The sequence below is a fragment of the Phycodurus eques genome, chromosome 22 (assembly GCF_024500275.1).
Source record: "Phycodurus eques isolate BA_2022a chromosome 22, UOR_Pequ_1.1, whole genome shotgun sequence".
Lineage (NCBI taxonomy): Eukaryota > Metazoa > Chordata > Actinopteri > Syngnathiformes > Syngnathidae > Phycodurus > Phycodurus eques.
Window position 1 is genome coordinate 7476643 of NC_084546.1, and position 862 is coordinate 7477504.

The following is an 862-nucleotide window of genomic DNA, read 5'->3' on the forward strand; positions in this document are numbered from 1 at the left end:
CAGCCATCATGTTAAAATTCCCTTGGAGCCATACATAACATTGCATGACGTTTGACAATTCCCTAAATGAAATTCCTTTCACCATCAAATTTAAGTGACTCAATAAGGTGCAGTAATATAATTTTCAGGAGAGGGATATATATATATATATATATATATATATATATATATATATATATATATATATATATGTGTGTGTGTGTGTGTGTATCCTTTGGCTAAAGGGTTGTAACCGGTTTCATTAGCCCATCTATGGCATTTTGCATTAATCTAGTAGATCTTGAAAAATGTGTAAATGAGGTCGAGGTACCACTGTATGTGTAATTTTATGGGGCTGTGTTCAAGAGGGATCTTGAAATTGTCCAGACACATTAGAAACCTGTTGGTCTTTGAAGGGTCAAACAGTGACAGGGCAAATCAGCATAACAGTGATCATGCATACAAAAAAAATAACCTACACATAGAAGATGTTTTTATCCCAGTAACATAAAAAAATAGCTGCCTTTTTCTGAATCATTGCTTACGGATTACTTATCCAATTCTTCATGAAAACCAGTGGATATAAACATTTTGAAAATATCAATAGTACATAATTTAAAATAGACTGATGAATATTCTAGTTATAAGGGTCAAACATGAGGGAGTTCTGCTTCTTGAATGCGCCCCGGAAGCATATAACCTTCCTCCGACAAACTGCACTTCCGACGAAAATATGTTTTTATTTCAAATCTTTTACGACGCGACTATAATAAAATACAAAATTAGAATGTAATTGACGTGAGATATAATAGGTTTATCTTGCGATATTAAAATGTTGCAGTAAGCTTCCGAAGGGGCGGATGACGTCACGCAGAGACACGTC